Source organism: Neofelis nebulosa, chromosome 15 (genome assembly GCF_028018385.1).
Source record: "Neofelis nebulosa isolate mNeoNeb1 chromosome 15, mNeoNeb1.pri, whole genome shotgun sequence".
NCBI classification, from domain to species: Eukaryota; Metazoa; Chordata; class Mammalia; order Carnivora; family Felidae; genus Neofelis; species Neofelis nebulosa.
The window spans coordinates 21259567-21287488 of NC_080796.1; the positions used below are offsets into that span (position 1 = coordinate 21259567).

The window sequence follows — 27922 nt, forward strand, 5'->3', positions numbered from 1 at the left end:
TCATCCTAATGAAGTAAGAATGCAAAACTGATTAGACAGAGAGTCAAAACTGATTGGACAGTCACGAGGGGCAGTGCTAAAGACTACAGAGTCCTTCTGTAGCAAGTGCACACATTGGACCCCTCCGCAGACTATCTGCCTTCCCAATAAGAGGGCCCTACTGACCTATTAGGAGATGACCTTAGAGGTATCTGTCCAGTTGCAAAGACATGTACCCCACCCACCCAAATACCTTTTTAATCTTGATTCCCCTTATGACCAAGGGTTAATATTTGGGACCAAACAACTGGAAGAGGAAATAAAGTCTGCAATTATGGGGTTTGAGAAGTGGGTCCAGAGATCTCTGTCTGCCAGGGATATCTTTAGACGAGAATAATGCTTGCCCCTACAAGATGGCAAGTCCTATAGTGCCTTGCTTTGCCAGCCTGTGGCACTCCTAACCGCTTCATCATGGTGAAGGCTCTCTGGAAGGCTGGTCTTATTAGATTTGGGAGCGCAAGAGAAACTAGGTATCTAGAAGGCCATCAAACTGGACAGTGAGGCCTGCTGTGTGACCTTGCATTCTCTTGTCTCAGCTCAGACACATTCTCGGTCATCTGTCCACTTAGGAAAGGTTCACACACTGGGCAGGTGCCTCTTGTTTGCTCAACTCAACCAGTTCTCCCTCGGCCCAGGCTGGTGCACGTCAAACATGTTTCCACCTCAGTGTTTACCGCTAACCAAACTGGATTAGTCAGAGATCGTTTCCTGCCTTTCATTGTTCTCTCAGAGTGAAGAAATCAAGCCTTCCCCTTGCGCTTAGCACAGCAAGGAGAGGGTGGGTGTGCACAAAATATTTAAATATTTAAATGAGTAAATATTTAATGGTTATCTATTACAGCTTGGTGCTGTGCATGGCACTGGGAAATCGGAGCAAGTGAGATGCACGTGTCTTCGTGTTGAGGGAAGGAGGCAGACAAGTCAGGGAGCTGTAGGGCAATAATGGGATAAGAGGTGCGTCTGTGACAAGGCTGAGAGTGGGCACTGCATCCAGCTTGGGCCAGGGTGGTGCCTGGGAAAGGGAATCAGGAACCATCCAGGAGAGGCGACATGGCAAGAGTTGAGCGGGCCTGAGCTGCTCCAGAGACAGGCCAGAGCGTGAGGTCAGAGGGGAGGCTCAGTAACCCAGTAACCCGTGTAACTACTGGGAGGCATAGATCACGGGTTAGAACTAAATGATGAGAACTTGTATCTCAGAATATTTTCTCGTTGCTGGAAAGTTCCAAAGGTTTAATCATCACCTGTCCCTTCATTTCACGATGATGATTAATACCAATTCGTATTCATATTCGGCCTAGGTTTAATGAAAACCCTCTGTCCTGACCTGTGAAAAGAAAGCTTAAAATGTGTTGAGGTCAGGAAAAGCAACGGCCCAGTCTCTGTCCCCTCCCCTCCAGCTCTGGTGCGAAAACAAAGGCCACTAGCAAGTGTCAATCATGCTGGAATGTGCTGGTGCAGCTCAGGAGCTTGGGGCGTTCTCTCTCTTCTCTCTTGCTCTCCTCTTTTGGTCTGGTGAGCTTGCAAACTGTCTGCATTCCCGAGAGCCATCCCTGTCAGATCTCATACGGGACTCCCTGCTTACCCAGGCGCACACACACCATTGCTTTCACGTAGACTTCCTCCTCACTGCCCCCCTCATTCCCACTTCTCCACCCACGCATGCCCTGGGGCCCTTAGGACTGGGGCAGCTCTCAGGAGACAGACAGTCTGCAAGCGTGGAGCACGATCTCCTGTGGGAAAACCTCAAGGTGGGATAGGTTGACGGATATGACTGTCTTGGGCAAATCCTTAAAACTCTCAAAAGGAGAGGACCTTCAGATCCTTGCTTCCATAATAAAAGTAACTAACATTCTTCGATGTTCAAATGACAGTTTGACATGAATTATCTCACTGAATGCAAATAATAATCTCATGAGGCATTTACTATTATTATCCCTCTCTGTGCCTTAACTTACTCATCTGCAAATTGGGGATAATAGTAACACCCCATAGTCTTATAAGGATTTAAATAAATAGTGAATACATTAGAACTGTGCCTGGCACGTAGTAAGCTCTCAGGAAATATTAGTAGTTGACCTTGAACAACACAGATTTGAGCTGCACGGGCCGGTCTATATGTGGATTTTTGACAATACCATACAATGAATGTATTTTCTCTCCCTTATGCTTTTCTTTTTAAAAATCTTTTTTATGTTTATTTATTTGTTGAGAGAGAGAGAGAGAGAGAGAGAGAGAGAGCACAAGCAGGGTAGGGGCAGAGAGAGAGGGAGAGAGAATCCCAAGCAGGCTCTGCACCATCAGCACAGACTCACGAACCATCAGATCATCACCTGAGCCGAAATCAAGAGTCAGACGCTTAACAGACTGAGCCACCCAGGCGCCTCACCTTATGTTTTCCTTAATAACGTTTTTCTTTTCTCTAGCTTACTTTATTGTAAGGATACAGTACATAATATATGTAACACACAAAATATGTGTTGTTTATGTTACCAATAAGACTTCTGGTCAACAGTAGGATATTAGTATTAAGTTCGGGGATTTATACCTGGATTTTCAACTGTGTGGGGGGTCAGCAACCCTAGCCCCTGCATTGTTCGAGCATCTGCTGTATTTACTACTGGGAGGAATCTAGGGTCCAGAGGTTAAGTGATTTGACCAGGATTACACAACCTATAAACGGCGGCCGAGAATCCAACCCAGGCAGCCTGACCTCCTCCTAACGGCGGCACTATCCACCCAGCCTCTCAGCTCTGCAGAGGAATGAAGTAGTGGCAAGGAACCAGTGACTCTGGGTTGCTAGAGAGAAGCTGGAGAATCCCTTTGGTTTGGAGAAACCAGTGGGTCTCAGAGCAGCATCCTCAGCATTTCCCAGGAATGGAAAGGAATATTCTCAGGGCCACTCCAGTCCTCCTGAAGCTGCAACTCTGTGATGAGACCCAGCATACTGTTGGCAGGAGCCGTCTAAGTGATTCCGAGGTACCCTAAGATCCCAGGAGTGCCAGCATTGGCTCTCAGCTCTCATTATTTCTTGGCTACCATGTGCTCAGGCTCCACAGATAAATATGATTTGCAGGTTGTTTTCACCACATTATGATGTTCTTCAACCCCTCTCTCACACAACTTGGGGAGGGAGGTTTAGAAAAGAATTAGGAGAGGGCCTCCTGGCTGCCCTCAATGTTTTTTCTGGGAGCAGATGGGACTTTCTGGGGTCTCACCTTCTCTAATATTCCCTCCACTGGTTAAAGAAACAATCCTCTGAAGAAACAGACATGTAAAAATGGAAGTGATTCAGCCTCATGGCTACATTATTTGGAGACCTCAGTTTTTGAAAACACTAGGTCATGCGTGGATAGAAAAAACAGATTTGGTACCTGGGTTTTGGTGGTGGTTAATGGTCCCCACCTACCCACCCAAAATCCACCGAAAATAGAGTTTAAGGGCCAGAAAAGCTAAAAAGCAATCAAATGAATTTTGCCCTTTACAGTGTGTATCTGTGAGGTGTGGGGGTCATCAAGGTACATATCAGGTCACCATAGCCTTAAGTGCTGGGTCAAGTAGGAGATCTACAAGGTCAGAGAACAATTCTGAGGGTTCATAAAGGTAGTTACAAAAGTAACACAATTTCCCCCAAGGATCACCAAGCGGAAAGAATGGCAAGTGGGTGGGGACGGGGAACGGGGCTGAATAACATATTTTAGCAATTTAATGTTTGTTAATGCCTTCTCCCTGGCTCAGTCTGTGGCAGCAACTTTCCAGAGGCCTTACAGGAACCTTCCTGTGGCCACTAAGTACCGTTGTACTGTCATTTATGGAGCACTATGCCAGACCCTATTCCTTTTGCGTGTGTTAACTCTTAATTCTCATAGGTTTTGGAGTTCATATCGTTTCGCCATCCTTCTATTACAGATGGATTTAAGGATATTGAAGCAAAAGAAATTAAGCAATTTGCCTAGGGACAAAGAGCTACCCAGTTGTGGACCCGGGGTTAGAACCCTGGCTTTGTTGGAACAGAGCAAGTCTCGTGATGCATTCTGCCTCTTTGTCAGGGGTTAAGTCCATGGCACAAGAGAAAGAAAAAAGGAAGAGTAGGGAGGACGTTGTCAGAAACACAAGGCTCTCGGCTCATTCTGGAGCCAGATCCTCTCAGCCCAACTCTGCTCTATCAGTCTTCTGGCCCGGAGGGTGACACCCACAGCCTGTTTATCAGAGCCAAGCAGCCATGACACATCCAGGCCTTTGCCAGGCAGCATCCTGATGTAGGTATCAAAGTCCAGCCCTCCAGCGCTGTGTTGCATAGACCCAGCTGAGACCAGAGCTCCAGAAGACACCAGCAGGGTTTCCCTGGCCACGGAGAGTTTGGCTCAGGACCTGCCTGCCTCTCTGCTCGGTAGGCAACGGGCTCTGAGCAGGCATCCCGGCCCGAGGGATGGGCTGGTTGTTCCATGACGCCTATTTCAGCTAAGGAGGCTGGGTCGACAGGTGTAACCGGGTTTTCCCCCAGTGCCCACCCTTTCCTAGCAGACAATCAGAGGGAGAGAAGACCACATTTTGGATTTCTCTGGGGGAAGGAAATTAGAAGCCAACAGGTCTCTCTCCCTGGGAGAGTGGAGGCACCCGCCAGGGTTCCCAGGAAACTGCCAGCTCAGCCTACCTGACAAATAACCTCTCCTGACAAGTGGCCAGTTGACTCAAAACAGCAGCGCCGCTGACGAAAAGTAAGTTGCCTCTTTTTGAAAAGCACAAGGTATTTCATATGTGGGATCCGATCTCCTTCCCTCTGCAGATGCAGGAATATGATGAGTTGGGTCACCCCTTCACAGTGGAGCTGACTCACTTTTACCCCCATGCGAATGCCCAAGGGAATTGGCAGCTTGAGGTGGGCACAGGACCTGTGGTGACTGTTGATGCTTCTGCACGTGGGAATACCTATGATGCATCAGCTCCACAGTTGGGCAGGGCCCAGGCTTGTAACTCCTGGCCTCTGAACAGAGTGTGTTTTGTTGCCTTGTTTGAGGCCAGCTTTAAACTTAAACGTATGTAGGAGAAAAAAAAGATCATGTTTTTCCCTATTAGACAATCTAAAAAAACCTGGCAAGGATACAAAGAACCCTTGTTCCCTAGACCAGGATCTGAGGAAAGATTCCATACCCACAAGAGGACTCTGGAATACAACTGTCCCTTTGACCAGGGCTGACGTGGTCCCCACTGAGAGCTTCAGGAACAGATTACTAGGAGCTGAGGGCTCCACACAACCAGTGAGGCCTTCCAAAGTTGTCAAGTCCAACCAGGGGCTTTGTCCTCCCACCAAAACCATTCTGGGTCAATTGGCCTAAAATCTGTCTGTTATAATTCCCCTCTCCTGCCTCCTTGTGAGAGGATATTTTCCTCAGTCAGTCCTCAGTCTCTGCCTTTAATTCTTGTGAGCTTGCTTTTCACCTGGGTGTTAAAGAACGCCCATTTGCCCATTGGAGAAGGAGGTGGTCAGGCTTTTTTTCACAGGCTTCGAGGCCTGATTCCCAGCCTACACCTGGAAGGACCCTCGGTTAACCCTGAAGCTGCAGGTGCACTCATTCATTGAGCAAATCTTGAGGGAGTGCCTTCTATCGACCAGGCCTGATTTAGGTCCTGGAGATAAACTAGTGAGCCAGACAATAATCCCTGCTCTCAGGAAACCTGCCTGTATCCTAACACATATAAATAAATAAAATACAAATTTTAAATATGACATTTTGGGAAGTGATAATTGCTATGGGGAAAAAAAAAAGCGAAACAAAGGGAGGAGACAACCAAGAAGGCTGATAGAGATGTGAGGACCCAAAGGGACCCAAATCAGGAGAAGGTCACTGGGTAGGGTTGCCTTCTCCTTCTTTTTTTAATTTAATGTTTATTTCTTTATTTTGAGGGGGGTGGGCAGAGCAAGAGAGAGAATCCCAAACAGGCCCCGTGCTGTCAGCCCGGAGCCTGACCCCACTAAACGTGAGGTCTTGACCTGAGCTGAAGTCAGGAGTTGGATGCTTAACCAACTGTGCCACCCAGGTGCCCTGGGTAGGGTTGTCTTCTGATGGGAACACAACTGCTCCCCTCATGCCCAGCCTCTACACTTTGACCAAGAGCTCCTTCTAATGCCCACTTCTCTTCTTTTGATCCTTCTGTTCCTCTCACTCCTTCTAACACCAAAAACTGTGTCTCTTCCTCTATCCTTCACATTCTCCTGATTTTTGAGGTCCAGCTCAAGTCAGCCTTTTCCCGGGTCCTCTGAGGTATACAGAGCTCTTTCTTCTCTGAGCGCCATAGAAACATTAGACCATACAAGTGCTCACTGATCTTATCTCCCGTAACATTCTGAACAGACCTAGACCTCGACAGAGGAGCCTTGAGGTCTCAGCATGCGGCTCTGAATCTAGGATGCCAGTATTCATACCAGGCAATCACACCGGCAACCTTCAGTGCTGTTTGGTAAGAGCTGATTCCTTGGTTCCAGGAAGTTCCAGGAAGCTGCAGCTTTTTCTTCTTGAGCCATGAACTACCTCCCCTCCCCATTCTCTCAGTAGAAACCTTGTTAGGATCCATCTGAAATGAATTTTCTCATTTTTATCTCTTATCACTTCAAAATGTAATGAATATTTTCCCCATCTCCCTCCTACTTTAGAAGAATTCATGCTAACTCTTGTCCAAAACACACTTGCTCATCATGGCCACTCACAGGCTCTCAGATCCTGGGGTGGTTTTTTTTTGTTTTTTTTTTTTTTGGTTTTTTTTTTTTTGGAAATTTTCAGAAATTCTTGTTTATTCTCTGAAGGTCTTGGCTTCCTCTTCTTAGCACCCAATCAAGTTGAAGTCTTCTCCATTAAAAATAAGAAAAAGTCCTGATGCTTCTTCCTCAAGCTACTACCAAACCATTCCAAAAAAGAAATAAGTGAGTTAGAATAAGGACTTTTGAACCAGATTGCCTACAGCTTTTTTGTTTTGTTTTGTTTTGTTTTTAATGTCAAGGATTCCTTCAGGACATATTTACTTTTAATTTTTTTTAAGATTTTTATTTTTATGTAAACTCTACACCCAACATGAGTCTTGAACTCAAGAGTCACATACTCTACTGACTGAGCCAGCCAGGTGCCCTAGATTGCCTGTAGTTTGAATGCCAGTTCTGCTGTTGTTAACAGTGGCTGTGGACAACTTACTGAACCACTCTATGCCTCAGTTTCCTCATGTGTAAAAGTGGAGATAATAATAATAACTATCTCATCACGTAGAGTTGAAAAATTAAATAAGTGCATTTTTGTAAGCCACTTAGGACAGTGCCTGACACATAAATGCTATGGAAGTGTTTGTTAATTAAAATGAATAATGTTAAGAATTATCTATTATTATTTCTTTCATTCCCTTGGTCCTGTTCCTTCTTAGAGCTACTGATCTGTCTGTTGTCCTTCGTCACCAAACTTGTCACATGGATGGTTTCCAATGCACATTCTCCATTACTTGCCTCTATTTCCTCATGTCTCTTTCGTCCTTCAACCTGCTACTGAAACCACCCCCTTCAAAGCTCTCAGTGGCCTATTAAGCTGCCGACACAAAGTTTCTTCTCATTTCATTTGGCTCCTGGTATCTGCCTTGGAATTTCTTCCTCCCTTTGGCTTTCCTGCCAGTCCAGCTTCTTCTCAGCTGTCTTCTCTCCATGGACTCCACATGGACCTTCATGTAGACCTTCCATAGAAGGTCTTCCATAGAAGACCTTCCATAGGTTTTTCTTGGCCTCTTCTCATGCTATACCCACTCCCTGGCAGTGTCATCCATGCTCCTTCCTTCAACTATTGCCTCCATGCCATTGACTCTCACACTCATTAAGCCTGGCATTTTCCTCTAAGCACCAGCCCAAAAGTCCAACTGACCAGACAACTATCTTATCAAATATTCAGTTACAACACATAAATCTTCCCTCTCTCATGCATTGTTTCAAGTCTCTGTTTTGGCACTCAGTCACAAAAGCTAGAAGCTATAGTCTCTGCTGTTCTATACCTCTATGTGTCTTTGCATTTTACAAATCAGTCGTCACATCCCTTAGTTTAATCTGCTCCTCACAATGACCTGGAGAGCATTATTTGATTAAGTGATTTATAAGTCTTCATTTGGATGAGTCTTCTTTTCCTAGACTGACAAAATATGCCAATCCTTTTAAGAAAGGGTGATGCAACTCTTTTTATAAAGGAAGAAAATGCGGCTTATGGAGATTAAGTAATTTATCTAAGGTGTTGGAAGGGTCAAGTGAGATAGCATGTGACTCAAAATGAGATAGCATTGACTCAAAACAGCAGCGCTAACTCATTGTTAATGAGTTAATGAGCTTCAGAGACCATAAAAGATTATGTAAATGCAAGGTTTTCATACTTACTAATAAATTATGAAATTATTGGTGACACAACAAATTTGGTAAATGTCATAAGAGTAGTACTAAGTGTATAGAAATACAAAGGGGAGGAAAATCAGTTTAGTTAAGAATAATAAAGATCTTGGGAGAAGCATAGGATTTTAAAAGATGGACCACCCTCTCAATGTCTCATTCTTGTCCCCCATCTTTGCATTTGTCCTGTGGGCTTGAATGATCCTTTCTTAGCACTTCCATGTAATGGCTGGAGATTTCCTCCAAAAGTGACAGATAGATGGGAAGCACCTTTCAAAATGACATTTGGGTACAAAGTCAAAAGGTCACCTTCTTCAGGGGCAATAAAAAAGTCATCTAAGACTGACAAAAGCTCACACCACACTGCCTGCCACGTGGACAGCAAAAAACATGGAAGAGCATAGGACAGTGAATTGTAGAAGCTTCAGTGGCATTTGGGCAAAGCCCAAGTGTTTCTGAGTTGTGAAACCAGAACCAACAATAAATTCCTCAATGGGTGGTATGATGACAGTTAGCTCAGGCTCATGTTTCTGGAGCATGCTGTTTGGGAATCACCTTGCATGCTGCAGTCGATGTGGTGTTGAATGGGTCTTAAGGAAATATGAGGATGTTTTCTTTTTTTTAGGAAGCCCATGGCTATTAAACTGGAAAGCCATCTTTGAGAAAAGAAGGAATAGAATAGAGGCTTTTAGCCCACTGATGTCAAATCACTCTATTTCCCATAAGTCTAAGTTGAGATTTAGTTGGATTGGGCTAAATCAGGTCCTTGCAGACTTCTTGGGTACAATAAATCAGGGTATTGTCCAACGTCAGGAAGAAGGTAGCTCAGATGGTTTCTCTACTCTGTAGCAGCCATTACCTGTACCTAAAAGATCAGCCATTCTTCTGAAGCTTGGCTTCCCCAAAGCCACCCCACTACTATCACAATGGTACACACAGTATATGTAGTTTCTATTCTGACCCTTCCATGGAGATAGAAAGACAGAGGTTGTAATTCTCCATCAAAATTAAGTGAATAATGTATAAGTTAGATTTCAGTTGGATGGTCTTCTAAATGACCAGAGGCCATGTCTAGAGGTTGCCAACTTGATTGGGCCTAGAGAGGATGTACTCACAGACTCGGTCTCTGTCTCCTTGGTTTCCCAAGTGCCACACTGTCACTAATGGTGCCTTACTATTATTTGACTGATTGAGTCAGTCTTAATTTACAAGTCTCCTATTCCCAGACTGGCAAAATGGGCATATCGCCAATTCTTTCCCAGAACTGTTGTGAGGATTAATGAGATTTCGCTTGTACAGGGCTTGAGTTTCTGCTAAGTGGAACACTGGACAAACAGAGTATAGTAATTATTTAACTCAACTGAAATTTCTTTTCACTGTTACTCATGAGCAGTGATATCATGAGAACCAGTCCCGAAACTGGAACTGCTATGAGCTATCGAGCCATGAAAGTCAGCGGGTGCTCCTTTACCTAAAAATGCGATCACAGACGTAGATCTTGCCAATCTGCTCTGACAGTTATGAATAAGCTATGTCACGTCTAAGTTCAGATCACTAAGAGGTCCTGTTTCCAGTGGATAGGGAGAGGCCATCAGAGGGTGTCCAGGCAGTGACCCAGCCTGGGAAGTTCTGTCCCAAGATGATGGAAAAGACTAGAAGCAATAGAACTGATCCCAGCTCCCAGGAACTTCACAACCTGTTGAAGATGTAAGAAAGCTTTATTGCACAAAGTGCAGTGTTTCAATTAAAATGTGATGAGAGGCCTCTTCAAGGTCCCTAAATTGGCCATGTAGGCTGCCGTGGAAATAAGGGACGGGGGATGGAGGGAGGAAACTGAGTCACTAATAGGGAATAATTCATTTGAGTCTCTGGGTTTGAGGCTATAAAGATCCAGCATCTTTGTGTAGGACCTGCTGGTGTCAGCAGTTTTTCTCAGGTGTCTTCTGTTCCATGCTTCTTTGAGCACTAACTCCCTTTCCCCACCTCACATCTAAGGAACACTAACCTGGAACAACAGGGTCAGAAGAAACCCCTAATGCTTCTCCCAGGGTGGGGTGGCTAGAGAGTGAAGGGCCAGCTGGAGAGGGCCTCATCTCTACAGCCAAAGTGGGGTATGAGGGAGGAATCTGCAACAAAGTACAGCTGGAAAATGACAGACACTTGCCTTAAATTTGTTTACCACTTGCTTCCAGTTGAAAAGGGAAACCTAGCCTATGATATCAAAACTAACATCACTCATAACTGTGTAGGGAGCATCATTGACTGACAACCCCAGCTGCTGCCCATCTGGATCCCCCATCATGTTCATACTGAGGCTGCACTCCCTACAGACTGTTGCTAGCCACTGAGGAAGCACAGAGCTATTCCTGCAAGATTTGGGACTCGCCCAATAGGTGGCTCTGGCTCAAGGACACCCTATCAGCTTGGCCAAACTTCCCTGGCATTGTGTTGCAGTCAGATCTGCATCATGGCCTGAAAGCTCTCCCCACCTTCTTCTGCACCTCCCCCTTTATCCTTCATAGGCATTGACCCCAACACAATTCTTGCACATATAATTCATCCTTGGATCTGCTTCTAAGAGGACCTGCACTAGCACAATCATTAGCAAAAGCAATACGTTCTTCTCAGTAACAAGAATAGATCTATTGCATTCTCTGTGGAGGGTACTATACAAAGGTTGAGGGACAGAGGAAGCATACAAAGAGATATAGGCCACAGTCCCTACTGGAATAGGTAATGTGAGTCTCATAGATACAATGGCAAACAATAAAAAGTATATGCTTCTAACACAATACTGTAATTATTTATTTATATGACTATTTCCTCTTCTATATCTCAGTGGGACTAGTGTTACTTAAACTGTGAGTCAAGACTCATTAGGAATGTTAAAATCATAGCAGTGGGTCACAACCAGCATCATTTAAGACAAAATAGAAGATATTAGAAGGCAGCATACATAGACATTGTATTGTGAAACGTGTGTGTGTGTGTGTGTGTGTGTGCGTGTGTGTGTATAAAGACACAAATATACGATTGTGTGATGGATTATGTTGTAAAATATATTTCTTACCTCAAGAAATTTTGAAAGAAACTGAGGGAGACCAGGAGCTTCCTGAGGACAGTGGCAGTGTCCTTTCTTAGGGCTACGTCCTCAGTGCCTAGAGCGTTACCTACTTATATGTAGGGACTCAATAAGTGTTTATTGACGATGTGTGCTTTAGACGGTTATTATTACATGTCAGCTTGACTGGACTAAGAATGCTAGATGGTTCGTAAAATATTTCTGGGTATTTCTGTGAGGGTGTTTCCAAAAGTCATTAGCATTTGAATCGGTTGACTAAGTAAAGATCTCCATCACTAGTGTGGATGAGCATCATCCAATCCATTGAGAGCCTTAATAGAACTAAAGGAGTGGAAGAGTTATAAATTTGGTCTCTGCTTGAACTGGGATATCCATTTTCTCCTGTCCTCAGACACTGGCATCTCTGGTTCTCGGGCCTTCATACTCAGACCTGGACCTACACCATTGGCTCCCTTGGTTTACTGTCACAGACTATGAGTCTGGAGTTCTCTCTTGTCCAGCAAGAGAGTGGACACAGAATTGAATACGAGAGAGGCTAATGTCTGGGAGGAGACAAAATCCCTGAACAGGGGTTTCTTCTCCATATTTATTGAGCTCTCAAGATATTACCCACATGGTGAATGTAAAGAAAACAAGATCTTACACATGTGAACATGGCGAAAACAATCAGACAGTAATCATTAACTTGTGTGTATAAGAAGCAAAGGTCTGGGGGGCAAGTGGAGTTTGTGATCAAGGTACATTGGCACAAGATGGAAAGTAATTTCCTGCAGGTGATATAACAAGTAACTCATGATCCCATTACAATATCTCACTAGCTAACCTCAGACGCTTTCACCTTGTGGTGGCAGCTTTCTGCCCTAAGCTTTTTTCAAACCCATTTATGTAACTAGAACCTATTTCCCCACAGTTTGCAGGCCTTTGGGTTTGGACTAGAACTCCACCACTGGATTTCCAGCTTTGTGACAGTAGGCTGTGGGCTTTCTCAGTCTCTGTAATCACATGAGCGAGTCCCTTGTAATAGATCTCTTTCTATATACTTTGTATATCCTATTGGTGCTCTTCTCTAGAGAAGCCTAACTAACATGGTGCTGAATAAGAAAAAGAGACAGTCATGAAACAGAAGAGAGGAAACCTGAGTTAGACTTTGAAAGAAGTGTTTCAGAAAAATGGAGAGGAACAGAAAGAAAATTCAGAAGGCACAACGTGAGCAGAGAATCAAAGGTTAGGATCCTCATGATATATTAGAGAGGTTGAGTAGACCAGTTAGATTGGCTTAATGTCCATCAGCATGGAAAGAAATCAGGGAGGAAGATGAACTCGGCCATAAATTGACGTCAAATGGCCAACACACTTCTCTAAGCATGACTTTCTGCAGTGATAAGGTAATAATGATAATGACAAAATCATGTCCAATACGTACAAAAGGCATCTTTCAAAGACCTCAAAGTACGTTAATATGCTGCATTGTTCATATTTTTGATAATTCTATGAGGCAGCTTCAGGGAAGCTATCATCATCTCCATTATATAGGTAGGAAAACCAAAATAGAGGGAGTGAGAGTGTCTTAATTCCACATCCCACTAGTGAACTAGCTGGAATTCTCTACCTCAGCTATCTCTTCTAGAGCCAATCCTTGTTGTTAACATCTGCCCCAATTCCCATTCTGTGTAAGTCTGTACATGTTTATCACTTTCAGGGAACTAACTGGATTTCAAACTACTTCACCTTTTTCCTTGGTAAGATGGACCAGTTATATCTGCCCTTTTAGTGTTACACAAATATTTCTCACTGATGCCTAAAATGAAATCTTTGTGTCTAAAGGTAGCAGAGCCAAATGACAAGTGGGTCTTAAAGTGAATTTCTAGTCTAATATAAGTTCATTCCATTTGTCTATTGGATTCTTCTGCCTTCAGATTCCATCAATTTCTCTCTTTATTCTGTTCCTCTCCCCACCACATGCACCAATAAGACACGATGTATAGTCCCAGATAATGATTACTGAAGGCAACTGAATAGTTCACAAACCTCCTCAACTACTACTATTTCCTTTTGTTCTTCATGGCCCACTGTAACAGACTGATCTCCTGCCCCAGAGCTCCTTAGGGACCATTTTACTTACCCTGAAGGCAGATGCAAGGGTCAGTTATGGTTTCAACTGATTTTCCCAGAGCTCAGTTGACTAGCAGCTTATGCTTTGACTTCTTCAAGGTCGCCTGAGCTTGTTAAGCGTTTCCAGGTCACATTGTACTTCTTCCTCCTTTCCAAGGCCAATCAATATTTCTTCCAGTGATTGGATGTAGACGTCTATTGTGTCAGGCTCATTCAGGTTCAGATCTGCAAAATCATGATTGTCCATGGCTTGTACTTTACTTCCTAGCTCTCTCTGAGCTAAATTGGCTGTGTTTAGTGCCAAAAGGGCAGCATAATGTATAAGAAACAGCATAGACTCTGGAGTTCTACAGACCTGGGTTTCCAGTTCTGCTGTGCCTGCTTGCTTATAACCATGGACTTGGCCTTTAGGTAATCCTTTTGAGTCTCAGTACACTGCTTTAGTCTTTCTCTCCAGTGCCTAGTAGAGTCCTAGACAAAAAGTAAATGCTAAGTTAGTGCCCGTTGACTTGATTTGACTGAACTTGCCCATAGGACATTTTATTAAGATTAAAACCCATCCCTCTAAGCTATATCTAGGTCAAAGCCATCACTGATGGAAAGATACTGACCATAGGAATGGCTTCTGCAGTAGCCGAATACTGTTGATACTTCTTTCTTCTTACTGTTCTCCCAGACGTAAAGACTTCCTCCTAAATCTGGAGTTGAATGAACTTATAGGCTGCTCTGGTATTGGAAGGTGGGTCACACCTCTTAGGGAAACCCCTGAAGATTATATCAGAGCTCTGATCCTCCCTTATGACACCTACATTGACCTAGGAAGCATAGGAAGAAATGGAAAGCTGAAAAAACAAACAAACAAAAAAACAAACCAAACCAAAACAACAACAACAACAACAACAAAACACCCATACTCTAAAGCCTAAAGCCAAATGAAATGGTCTTTTGGGACCACCTGGTATGTAGGTGGGGAGCAAGGGCCTGTGGCAACTGCAAGGGTGACAGCAAGGTCCCTCTCTTCTCACCACTCTCCCACCACTTCCCTACATATATTCCAAAGTCCACACATACAGAACTGTTTGCAGTTTCCTGAAGTGCCTGCCTTTTTTCTTTTTTTTTTTTTTTTCCGCCTCTAGGCTTGTATAGATGCTAATACTCTGTCTTCCTAGAATGTCTTCCCCTGCCTGATCTCCTGCTACTTATCCTGGGGGCTCAGCTTGGTATCAGTTCCTCTCTTTTCATGAGTCTTCTTCCTCATCACTGGCCCAGATATTGCTTTATAGTACCTTCTCCCTATCCTCATATGTCACATGTGATACTGTAATTGCTAATTTACTTGACAGTCCCCAGGATGGTGATGACAATGACAATACAGATGCCATCTATTGAATGCTTCCTATGTTCCAGCTTTATGTCATTAATTATTACACCAACCATGTGAAGTAGTATGATTCCCATTTTATAGATGTGAAAAATGAAGCTCAGAAAGACTTTATCCACATTTATGCAATTAATAAGAGACAGAGTCAGGATCAGAACACAGGTCTATTTACTCGAAATCTGATTTTTCACCCCTACACCAAAATTTTCACCATGACCCAGTGTGAAGGCACGGGTCACACTTTCCATCTCTGTATCCTGTGTCTAGCACAATGCCTGGAATGATGTAGTTCTTTTTTTTTTTTAATTTTTTTTCAACATTTTTTATTTATTTTTGGGACAGAGAGAGACAGAGCATGAACGGGGGAGGGGCAGAGAAAGAGGGAGACACAGAATCGGAAACAGGCTCCAGGCTCCGAGCCATCAGCCCAGAGCCTGACGCGGGGCTCGAACTCACGGACCGCGAGATCGTGACCTGGCTGAAGTCGGACGCTTAACCGACTGCGCCACCCAGGCGCCCCTGGAATGATGTAGTTCTGTGTAGTTGCCGTTAAATAACAAAAATTCAACTGAGTAATTTTAAAGATCAAGTTGGCTTTTTTCCAACACTTCATGAATCAGGAAGCCTCCCTAGCAAAAGGAAGAAGTTTTACAAAGCTGTAGAGAAGGAAAGGTTTTTAAAGGCAGAAAGGAGGTGGGAAAAGGAAATTATTAGCACACAGTTCATTGTTTCAGGTAAAGTTGCCTTCCTACAGGAACAGAAGGGGTCTATCGGGTGGATTATATCACTAGGGTTGACCAAGTCTTTCCATGTGGACTGATTATAGGTTACATTTGGGCATGGGGATTGAAACTGCACTTAGGTTAGGTACTGAGTCTTGATTTGCAAACATGCGATTTAGCACAAGTGACTCCATTACAGGCCTATTGTGTCCTTTGTAACAGTGCTCAATAACATGTTTGCTAAATCAATGAATGGAGGCAGTCAGCCTTAACTTGGTCCTGATAATCTCAATATTTACTTCCTGGCCCTGGATATTCATTTGAGAGAGTCAGTTAAGTTTGAAGTAAAAAGATATTTCAAGGACAGCAGCAAGAGAATATTTTGTAACTTGGCTATGAATATATTAGACATGATTGGACTGCATGAGTTACTGGGATAGATAGTTATATAAAGCAGGTCAAGCATGCAGTGATGAAATGGCTACAAATAAATTGTATTTATCCCCAAACTCCCACAAAGGGCTTAACAGAGTTTAGCGTTCTGCTGAGGCAAGGCCTTGGGCAAATACCTTGGCCTTATTTGCACAATAAACAAGTGGTCCCCAGTACAAGGTAACCTCAGCCAGGCAGGCTGCTTGGAAAGCAGTTTGGGGCTCAGAACAAGTTTGAAGCAGTTTCTCTGTTGGAGTAGGAAGAAAGAATAGGTCACTTTCTTCAAAAAACCTGCAAACAGGCCTAGAAAGGCTTTGTCCACATTTATATAGTTATTAGGACTCAGGGTCAGGATTAGAACACAGGTCTGATTTTCTCCACTACATCATGCAGCCGTCCCAGGTTAAACCATCCCTGGCCACCAAAAGATTAATGGCAGAGTCTGTACTAGAACCTTCCACATTCTCCTTGCTTCACACAATGGTTCTCCTCTGTAGAGAGCAGACCTCAAGGAACAAGATCTTTGAACTTCCTTGTTGAGCAAATAAGAGATTGTTTCTTCTTGTTCCTTGGGGAAATTCTCCCTATACAAGAGAAATATACCATTATTGACTCTTCACTGAATTTGAATTTCCATCCTGGCTGGGTCCTGAGCCTCCTTTTACCACTGACTTCCATCAAAATTAAGCACAAGTAGGTCTTTAAAAAAATTTTTTTTAATGTTTTATTTAGTTTTGAGACAGAGAGAGACAGAGCATGAGCAGGGGAGGGGCAGAGAGAGAGGGAGACACAGAATCCGAAGCAGCCTCCAGGCTCTGAGCTGTCAGCACAGAGCCTGATGCGGGGCTTGAACTCACAAACCGCGAAATCATGACCTGAGCCAAAGTCGGACGCTTGACCGACTGAGCCACCCAGGCACCCCTAAGCACAAGTAGGTCTTTACAAAACTCGCAAAAGTGCAATCTTCCCCACTTGGGCAAAATAAGAGGTGATGTACTAAAACTACCTAATTCTTCTCGAGCAGAAAATACACACCAATCTCAGAGCATACCAATTGCTATGGTGCTTGTCTTCTCTTTCCAATTTTCTCTATAGGCAGAATTCTTCCCTTGGTGCTCTTTGGTTTTAGATACATTACATGTTTTCTAGTCATAGCTGAGCCTACGTGTATTTGCGACTATGGTCTTTGTTAGAGATTAAATCTATCTTGATGTTCTAATCTATTACCCCCCTAAGTTTGCCATTGTATTGCTCTTAGATTTTCCTTACTGAATTATAATTATTTACATAGGGGTTCCAAAATGACAGGCAATTATAAAACCCCAAGCTTGGAAGTTAGGAGGTAGTTAACTGGTGGATCTGGAAGTGAACTTCTATAGATGATAACTAAAATTATGAATTCATTCATTCATTTCAATATTTATTGAGTATATAGTATATGCCAGGCAGAGTGCTACAGGGCTGAGTATATAGGTAAATAAAACATTTCTCTGCCCTTAAGGGGTTGTAGCTGATGAGGAAACATAAGGCAAGCTGATAGGCCACAAACATCCCTGCTCCCACTCCCAGGTGGGATATGTGTGATATTCCTAGGGCACTCCCAAGAACAAAAGAAAGGGGGAAAACAAAGGGTTAACTGATCATAGTCCTGCAGGACCTGAGTCTCCATCTATTTGAAAATATCATAGTAAATCACAAGAAAAAGGCAATCCTGGAGCTGCGACATCCCCCCATCCACAGTAATGTGGGAAACAAAGGCAGAAAGAAATGGCAAAAAGAACTAAGTTTCTTTATAAACCTGCAGCCCAGTGACAAATACTTGAGGCTAGCAGAGTAAAACGTTTCTCCGGGAACTCCCTACTGTCTTAATGTTAATGCTTTGCTAGAGGGAAAAACAACCTTAGCTTGACAATAGCTAGGCCTCCACTATCCTGGGAGTCCCTTTTAGCATATGAAAATCTCACTGGAAACTTCCCCTGGACCTTACCTGCCTCAACTGCATAGTACATAACCAGTCTCTCCTCATGATCCCGAGGCAGCTCTTTCTGCCCACGGTTCCTGTCCCCATGCTTTAATAAAATCACCTTTTGCACCAAAGACGTCTTAAGAATTCTTTCTTGGTCGTCAGCTCTGGACCCCACAAACCCCACTGTCACCCCAGAAACCTCATCAGTAGCCTACTGGAAACTTTAGTGGAGTTTCTTCAAATGTCATTTGGTGCTTACCAGGGGCTGGGGAGTGGGGAAATTGGGGAGATGTTGTTTAAGGGTACAAACCTACAACCAACAGATGAGTCTTGGAGATCTATTGCACAGCATAGAGATTGTAGACTGCAGTGCAATTTTTTTTAATGTTTATCTATTTTTGAAAGAGAGAGAGCACACGCGTGCATGAGCCGGGAGAGGGGCAGAAAGAGAGGGAAATACAGAATTTGAAGCAGGCTCCAGACCCTGAGCTGTCAGCACAGAGTCCGACGCCAGCCTTGAACTCACAGACTGCAAGATCATGACCTGAGCCAAAGTCAGACGCTTAACTGACTGAGCCACCCAGGAGCCCCTACAGTGCAATTTTTTAAACTTCAAAGTTGCTAAAAATCTGTATCTTAATTTTTCCCACCACAAAAAAGAAAAGAAATAATTATGTGACATAATAGAGGTGTTAGGTAACCTAAGATGGTAATCATATTGCAATATATAAATGCATCAGATCAAGACATTGTATATTTTAAACTTACACAGTGTAATATCAATCATATTTCAATTTAATAAGTCACTTGAGGGGCATCTGAGTGGCTCAGTCAGTTAAGCTCCAACTTTGGCTCAGGTAATGATCCCATGGTTTGTGAGTTTGAGTTCTGCTGACAGCTCAGAGCCTGGAGCCTGCTTTGGATTCTTTGGGTTCTGTGTCTCCCTCTTGCTCTCTGCCCCTCCCCCACTCATGCGTGTGTGTGTGTGTGTGTGTGTGTGTGTGTGTGTGTGTGTGCGCGCGCTCTCTCTCAAAAATAAACATTTAAAATTAAAAAAAAAAAGTAATCTGATTTCGTTTTAAATCAAAATACATCCAACGACTGAGGTTGCCTACTTGGAAGATCAAATTCCTGCTGTCAGGTTTGGATACAAATACATTTATTTTCATAAAAGAAGTTCCCCTAAAATCTTAGGGAAAGTATAAAGCAATTACTGAGATACAGAATGAATACATCAGGTAAGCATTAGTTACATCTTTCTACTTACTAGAAAGAACTGGTGGAGTTGGTGCATGGAATCTTGGTGGTTCATTTCTGTATTGACAGCAGATAATATTTACGAAAGGGCCTTTACATTTGTAAAGGGAAAGCATAGCTGTTGTTACACACTGACCTCTAAAGATCTATGGCCGTGAGAATTTCATGTGATTGGATAGGAGTCTGGAGGCCGACTATACAGCCACTAGAAATAATCTTGTGGAATTTTCTTGACTGTCTTAAGCTTTAGACTTTTGCTTGTGAAATGGGGTTAGATCTAATCTCTCTACCTCACTGAGTGGTAGAGAGGACCAAATGAGATAATGAGAATTGACAATGTAGACGCTATCTTTCCCCCCTTACCCCATAATCAGTGTCCCCATCTCCCAGTTCACAGAAAGTATGTTTAGAGGGAGGGAAGCGAGGTGAGGGAGACTGCTTTCCTCTGGTGAGTCCTGTGAAGAGGAAGAAGTGGTAGGTAATGTGGTGTCACTGGCTCAGCATCCCACTAAATACGAGCTCGGTGGTTACAAAGGCGGGTTTTTAAAGAAGCCCCATAGTGTATTTCCCTGCCTCTGTCCAGAACATCAGACATGTATTAGGTAATTATCTCATGAAAGACATTGGGCTTCAGCCTGGGTGGCTCAGTTGGTTAAGCGTCTGACTTCAGCTCAGGTCATGACCTCATGGTTTGTGGATTTGAGGTCCCCATTGGGATCTCTGCTCTGAGCATGGAATCCACTTCAGATCCTCTGTCTTCCTCTCTCTCTGCTCCTCCCCTGCTCACTCTCTTTCTCTCTCAAAAATGAATAAACATTAAAAAAAATTTTTTTTAAGATGCAAAAAGCATAGTCCTGGGGCGCCTTGTTGGCTCAGTCGGTTGAGCATGTAGCTCTCGATCTCGGGGTTGTGAGTTTGAACCCCAGGTTGGGTGTAGAGATTATTTAAATAAATAAATAAATAAATAAATAAATAAATAAATAAATAAATATTTATTAAAAAAGTACAGTCCCTACTCTCAAGGAAAACTGCAGAGGAGAAGTGACCCCTTTCAGAGGTTTCAAGGAGAAAACAGTTCACAAGACGGACAATGAAGGAAGAGAGATCTTTATTAGTTAATTGTATCAGGATGAAGAAACTTTAGATGACATGTTTAAACAAAGGCTGAATAATTATTCCTATCACTTAACGACATGTGTGAGGCCTCATTTCTTGTAGAGTGAAACAATAGATCGCCCAGAATAAAGGAGCTCCTTGCTCACGTTGGAGATGTCTTGAATTTCATTCCCAAACTTTCTTAGATGTGAAGTTCCAAGAATAATTGAGTTTGCAGTAAGACATAGAAAAAAAAAAAAGAAAATTTTAGGGGTGCCTGGGTGGCTCAGTTGGTTAAGCGTCCAACTTCAGCTCAGGTCATGATCTCATGGTTCATGAGTTTGAGCCCCATGTCAGGCTCTATGCTGACAGCTCAGACAGCCTGGAACCTGCTTTCGATTCTGTGTCTCCCTCTTTCTCTCCCCCTACCCTGCTCAGACTCTGTCTCTCTCTCTCAAAAATTAACAAATATTTAAAAAAAAGAAAAAAGAAAATAGAAAATTTTAGAGAGACACTGGAAAATAACAGAAATGGATGTACAACTTCAGGAGGATTTGTAATGGAAGACATATGGCAGATCAACAAATGAGGACTCGACTAAATAAATAACCTAGGTATTCATTCTACAGCAATTATGTTACTAATCAGGGTAAAGGTAATCTAAACAAAAAAATCTAAAAAGCTAACATCTAGATGGATCTCAAGTTTTTGACCATTGTGTTATTAAGTTTATTTAAATCTTCTTTTATAATATCTAGTTATAATTTGGCCAAGATTAAGTCTGGTGATATTAAACATTGAATGGATGAAGCCTTGTCTGTTACATTCTTCTATAACCCCTTTTAGCCCTTTGCTCCACTGTATCTTTGAGCACCAAACAAAATCTGCCTATCTTGGTGAGAAATCTGTGGTCTGAAAACCTGCCCAACACATGCCTTTAGCACTTGGGTTCTGGCTCCAGTTTCAACATGGCCCTGCTTTCCACTGATGAAGAGGACCAATGAATCAACAGCAGTAAAGCCTCCATTAGAGAAGAAAATGAAGCTTGTCAAGAAACAGAGAAGAATTTAAGAGCTAAGAAGAGAGCCAGAGAGGCTAAAGGAGGAGTGAGATGCCAACAGGAGATGGTGAACCAGGAGGCCAAATGCTGAAGAGAGGTCTGTGACAGCTGAGAAGAACTGGGTTCAGGGATTAGAACCGGTGGGCAGAGCAGACTGGGAGGAGAAAAGACACAGGGCAGCATGTTAAGGGGAAAAAGAAGCCTGGGCAGAAATGGAGACCAGGTTATGATAATACTGATGACAACCAATGTTTATTGGGGAGTGTAGCTGTGCATTTAGAATTCTGTGAAACACTTGGCCTGTCTTACCTCCTTGCACAGACCCTATTAAGTAGGTAGTATTATTATCCCCATTTTACAGATGAGCAAATTGCAACAGAGACTGGACAGTTGTAATTTGTACACATTAATTTGCTATATCACATTACTGATAATCTGAAACTGATAAAACTCCGATCAAACTTAGATCTGTTCAGGTTATTGTGCCTCTTACTCTAGGTTTGTTTGATTCAGCGGAAAGAAATAGTTTTTATCTGTATCTCAGGAAGAGAATGTGGGTAGGGGGAGCTTTTATTAAGGCAGGGAAGGCATAAGGACACCGGGAGCAGAGGGCAAGGGAGCAGTGGAAATGGAGGCAGAAGATAGAAACAATGAATCTAACGGATGGAAACTTGCAAGTAATGGGGTAAAATTTCCCAAGGAACAGAAAGGGCTCTATAGACACAGCTGGACAAGTTAACTTGAGACATAAGAGAAGGAAGAAAACAGTCACTGGGTTCAATGGTTGGGAAATAATTTTGTTTGAAGTAATTTAAAATTTTTGGATTTTGCAGAGGAAGTCGGTCGTTAACAAATATTCGGTTCTTTCTCTTATGAGTTGTGCACCCTGTCAAATAGAGTCAGCAACAGCATTGCTTGTCATTTCTAATTACTTTCAAGAAATGGATTATAATGCTGAAAAAAATTATCTATCAGTGCTCCATCATGTAAAATATATACACTGCTCCTTTCGCCTGAGGAATTCTTCAGGTTGTCTCTGGATACATAAAGCAGGTAAATTGGAATTCTTTTGATTTCAAGAGTCAGAAACCCAACTTGAACTACTTAGGTAAGAGAAGATTGCCTTGTCTCACACACACAGACCTCAGGAAGGAGAGAGATGTAACCACCTTGGGAAAACTGGAACCCCCAGTCTTGACTTGATAGGATTTTCTCTTACCTCTTCTTCTGTCTGCTGCTGACTTCATTTGCTCCTACTCCAGGCTACAAGCAGCCCTATGTCAGTCTCCATCCCTTTTTTACCACACACACACACACACACGCACACACACACACAGAACTTCTCCCAAACTCCAGTTTGAAAATCCCAGGGAAAGACTCAGAAAGCACCAACTGGGTCCTGTGCCCACACATCGGCTCAATCACTCCCAAGGAGGATGTGGTCAGCTTGCACTTGGGGCAAGGTGGGGGGTTTCAGTTTCCTGACAAGGGAATGCTATTTCGGAGGAAGAGGGACTGATGGTCAGAAACAAATAAGAATCTACGTAAGTGCAGTCAGTTCTTTTACAGATGGGGAAAGTGAGACACAGAGACATTAGATGAACTCAGTCTGTGTGAGTCAGAACTAATAGAGTCGGTTCTATTACCAATCTTGGTACTAAATTATTCTAGTTACCGTGTTAAGAATTGGATTTGGTTTCTGGTGTAATTATTGCTGTTCTTCAATTTTATTCTTTGTAGACAAACCAATAGCAGTTTGAGACGAGGGGTGTTCCAGGTACACGCGCAAGACGCAGCTTCTCCTCCCCACACGAAGTGGTAGGGAAATACTCAGAACAAATTTACCTTGGAGCAGCAAGACTGTGCTTGCTTCAGCCCTGTCTTCACCTGGATTACTCATGGTGATCGCGGGAGGCCCTGCCTGCAGAGCCATGGTGAGTGAGCTGAGGAACGGGAAGCTTGAGCTCCAACTGGTTGGCTGACACAGCCTTTGAGCTATCATTTCATCTTCCACGGCTCATTGAAAGTGAGGACCTGCTTCCTCCCCAGCCCTGAGAATGTGGACATCTAGACATCCTAAAACATAGACATCATATGTCTAACTGGTATGTCTCAACTTTAAATATTTTAAAGGAATTAGCACATTTCCCCCAGGTTAAGGATATTTTTCTCATTAATGAAAGGAATTTGCAAAAGTAGTTGTTGAATGTTTAGAAGTAAAGCAGAACATAAGGATGATCACACAGGCAGTGTTCTTGGAAGTACATGTACATGGAAGGAAGGCAACATGAACTTAAAGAATAATGCTTATGTCTGATTTATTGTGTGCAAATCTTAGCTGGAATGCCAAAAAGATTCAATGGAAAAAGCTCAGCAATTCATTGTTTTATTGTTGAGAAAATGAAGGGACTTTACTAGTCACCTCCAGATTAGTAAGTACAACACACAAAACATGTTCCTCAGCTAACAGAAATGCTTTTAGGATTAAAAATAGTCCTGATGGGTGTTTTGTGTTCTTTCCCACTCACTGGTTCAGAATCAGATTCAACTAATGTTCACGAGTGCCTGCCCTGTGCTGGACACTTTGCTGACTGTTCCTATTACTTCATTTGATTCCTGCTTCTCCTTCAGAAGAGTCTAACTGGTCTCATTTTACAGACACCTGGAGAAACGAAGAGCCTTACCTACGACCTCCTAAGTGTTGAGTGAGGAGCTGGGTTTCTGGCGTGGTTGTCTGGGTTTCTTTTCTGATATCACGGCCTGTGTTGCTTCTACCGACCCTTGTCTCCATGTTATCAGAGTCAGTGAAACCCACCAACACTTAGATGTTAAGTAGCAATGAGGGTAAGAAAAAAAATACTCTTCTTTGCTAACTTCAATTTTATAAACAAAAAGCAGGCAGTTGATAATAGAGAACAGAGCAACCCATAATTTGAGTAGTCATGAATCATGATCTTGTTTAAACCCATGTCTTTATGTGTGTGTGTGTGTGTGTGTGTGTGTGTGTGTGTATGTGTGTGTGTTCAATTTTTTACAGTGTAAACAAGATCTCCATGTTATAGAAAGGTGTGAAAGGTGAACACAGCAGATTTGAATTACAGAGTATATAGGTGTGGGCTGTCCCCCAGCTCATGGGATTTCATCGAAAGTCCTATGTAGCATGTGTCCAAAGACAACAGTGTCTCGGCAGAAGCCATGTCACATTGGTGATATCAGGGAGTCACGCACCCATGTGGGACCTAAAGATAAGAAATATTCCCACATAGTCTGTTCCAGTCAATACAATATGTGCCAGCTTCACATGAAATGTCCTTTTGGCAAATACAAAGGTTCTCTTTTTTTTTTTTTTTTTTTTTTTGGGGGGACAGAGAGAGACAGAGCATGAACGGGGGAGGGGCAGAGAGAGAGGGAGACACAGAATCAGAAACAGGCTCCAGGCTCCGAGCCATCAGCCCAGAGCCTGATGTGGGGCTCGAACTCATGGACCGCGAGATCGTGACCTGGCTGAAGTCGGACGCTTAACCGACTGCATCACCCAGGCGCCCCACAAAGGTTCTCTTAGGGAAACATAGGATAGACCCATGCTGTTATTTTTATCTAACATTAAAATAGTCAAGTGCATTATTAAAGAACAAAAATCAATTATCCCTAATACATCACCCTACTAATAAGGCTAATTTCACTTTTGTGTAGACCTTCCTGAGGACATCACTGTCTTTAGAATGCATCATTTTGGCTCCTGTGGTCTCTTGGCAAGTGACAATTTGCAAGAGTTGGAATAACCTAGTTTTGCATTTTATTTTGCAAGACTATGGCCCTCAGGAGCATGATTGCATGGTGTTTGTCTGTCCTTTTATGTACTCCCTGATGGTGTTTGGGTGTTCAAACAAACATACTAAGAACAAAGTAAGTGTGCTAAGGAAGACCATCTCTCCGCCACCTGGCTCACCCCAGTCATTTCTGGTACAAAAGGAAGAACCCAGGGAATGCTTCCTGATTATACATTTTCAGTTTCTTAAGCAACTGCAAGAGGAAGGCTGGGACTAGGCCTTATTTCCTCTGATGCAGTGTGTTTATCAGCCCACTGCCCCTATCACAATTCAGCTTCTAGTTTTTCCATTTTTAATAAATTCCTCTTTTCTTAAAAAAAAAAAAAAGTCACACCAAAAACTGCACATTCAATGCTGCCAGTAAAATCAGTGAGAAAGGAGAAAGATAGAGGATCTCTTCCACCATTCTTGGGGCTTCCTTTACTATAGGTCAACCCTTCAAATATGGCTTTTCTTGGCCCATGAGGGAGGACAGAGACGTGGCTTCAAGGGGTCAGCACAATGACCGTAAAGCAGCAGGACTTGTCACGTTCCTCTATCACTCCCTCCTCTTCTCCAGCAATTCCTTCTCTCCTCTTTCTCTCTCCTTGCCCCTTGCTCTTACTCTCCCTCCACCCCTTTTATCTGGACAGGTTTTTAAGGTGGTGAGAATATTATGTTTAAGGAAATCATTCTGAGTGTTCTGATGACCTCAGAGGAAGGTTCGTTGGCTTTCCTAGTTCTCTGATGACTAATTTCTTCTCTGGGAGGAAACCATTCGTCAGTCAGGCAAATTAGCTCTCCTCCAGTGCAGTGACCATCTGCTGGTCTTCGAGATGTAAGAGACTCATGAGGTGCTTTTTTCAAGATGAAGGCTGAGAATCTGTGTCGGCTCCTCTCTGGAAGGAAATAGAAGCATCTCTGCCCAGGCCGCTGCTCCTGGACAAGGAGAGAGCGGGATGAGTGTGAGGAGCTGACAGGGCAGTCAAGGCCTTCTTTACGCTGCCCCAAATTGCCTTTTCAGCCTTGTCTTCTAAAACTCCCTGACCTGTATGTAGCCTTCTCTCAAGATAAATTGATCTTTCTTCTCTGTTCGTAAAAGGGCATGCCTCAGACCTTAGCTTGTTTGCCCTTCCCATGGCCTACAGCACCATCCCACACCTGAACCACGATTGGCACACAAGGGAGGGTCAGCTGCCCCCTGCTGCCACCTCCTGTGTGAAAAAAATGCATCTGTCCTTTAGTGGTCCAGGCCCAGGCCCATCCTTCCTCTGCTTCCCTTGAGGAGTTCGGGTTGTTCCATCCCTCCCTTTCTCCTCCCGACACCTATAGGAGTCAGGCGAGAATTAATCTCCATCACAAAAACACACTGGAAGGGCGTCTGGGTGGCACAGTTGGTGGAGCATCAGACTCTTGGTTTGGGCTCAGGTCCTGATCTCGTGGGTGGTGGGTTTGAGCCCTGTGCCCAGCTCCATGCTGGCAGCACAGAGCCTGCTTGGGATTCTTTCTCTCATCCCCTCATCCCTCCTCTCTCTCTCTCTCTCTGCCCCCTCGTGTGCATGTGTGCACACTCTTTCTCTCTCTCTCAAAATAAATAAACTTAAAAAAAAGAAAACAAAAAAGAGAAAACACACTGGAGCTGAAACTGGATATGATGCTTTTGATAAAATTTACCAGGCTTTGAAAAAGCGTGTGTATGTGTGTGTATGTGTGTATGTGTTTGTGTCTTAGAGAGCTAAAGGCAGATAACATGGCTGAGAGGGTGGTGAACAGAGGTGATAAACACAGAGAGGGGCGCCTGGGTGGCTCAGTCAGTTAAGTGTCTGACTTCGGTTCAGGTCATGGTCCCACGGTTCGTGGGTTCGAGCCCCTCCCCTGCTTTCACTCCCCATAAATAAACATTAAAAAATTTTTTTTAAAAACCACAGAGAGAATAATTAAGTGAGGTGATGAACATAAAATATCACCTTCTGGTCCTAATCACATATCCTACAGAACCCATTTCCACGAGCTTTCTCACACAGCTGTGTTAATTTTCCACTCTCTCCACTTTGGCCTTCATCCTGTAACTGTCAGTCTTATAAAGGCTAGATACACACCAAGACTTCCCAAACTCCAGTTCAATATTTAAAAAACATCTCTTCAATTTGGAGAGATCACCACCTCTCTCTCTCTCTCTCTCTCTCTTTCTCCCCAAAATGACAAAATGTCCCCTAAATTGCATTTAACCTCCTAAGTGTTGCTTTGGGCTCCTCCTGTATGCTCTTGACCAAAACAAAAAACTGAATAGTTTATAATCTCCCTTCCCTTCTCCAGCCCTTTCCTGAAAGTTCTAACTTGGTATGAAAACAATTTCAGACAGTCTCCATCTCATCCTGCAGTTTGCATGTACACCAAAACCTTTGACACAGCAAACAAAGCCTCCAAGAACCTTCACTTTCTAATCATGTATGTGCATACTCTTAGAATGTTGTAATAAAATACTCTGTAAATAAAATGTGGGCATTAAAAAAGCAATTGTGAATACCTGAGTTGGCAACTATAATAAAGGCATATTTGTGAAAGATAA

At 43.2% G+C, this 27922-nt stretch overlaps 1 long non-coding RNA gene across 1 annotated transcript; it reads left to right on the plus strand.

The window, feature by feature from the left end:
• The first annotated feature begins 4106 nt into the window (after positions 1 to 4106).
• LOC131496608 (uncharacterized) lies at positions 4107 to 27922 on the plus strand. The gene is made up of 4 exons (XR_009254568.1): positions 4107 to 4754; positions 23285 to 23478; positions 24081 to 24873; positions 25097 to 27922. It is a non-coding gene; the product is annotated as an uncharacterized LOC131496608 (long non-coding RNA).